The sequence below is a fragment of the Microtus ochrogaster genome, linkage group LG1 (genome assembly GCF_000317375.1).
Source record: "Microtus ochrogaster isolate Prairie Vole_2 linkage group LG1, MicOch1.0, whole genome shotgun sequence".
In the NCBI taxonomy this organism is placed as follows: Eukaryota; Metazoa; Chordata; class Mammalia; order Rodentia; family Cricetidae; genus Microtus; species Microtus ochrogaster.
Genome location: NC_022027.1, coordinates 4,135,757 through 4,136,129, shown reverse-complemented (window position 1 = coordinate 4,136,129; position 373 = coordinate 4,135,757).

The window sequence follows — 373 nt, the reverse complement described above, 5'->3', positions numbered from 1 at the left end:
GACAAGGAGAAAAGGGTTTATTTCCGATTATGTGTCCTGATCACGGTCCTTCATTAAGAGACATCCCTGGAGACAGGAACTGAAGCAGAGGCCATGGAGCAAGGGCTCTCATATATGGGTCGCAGTGCCTTCAGGGCCAAATGCCCCTTTCACGGGAGTTGCATATCAAATATCCTGTATAACAGATATTTACATTGTGATTCATAAAAGTAGCAAAATTACAGTTATGAAGAAGTGGCAAAAATATTTTTATGGTCAGTGATGACCACAGCATGAGGAATTGTATCAAAGGCTCCCAGCATCGGGAAGGTTGAGAGCCGCCGCCATGGAGGAGCGCTGCTTACAAGCCTACTCCCCATGGCTTGCTCAGCCT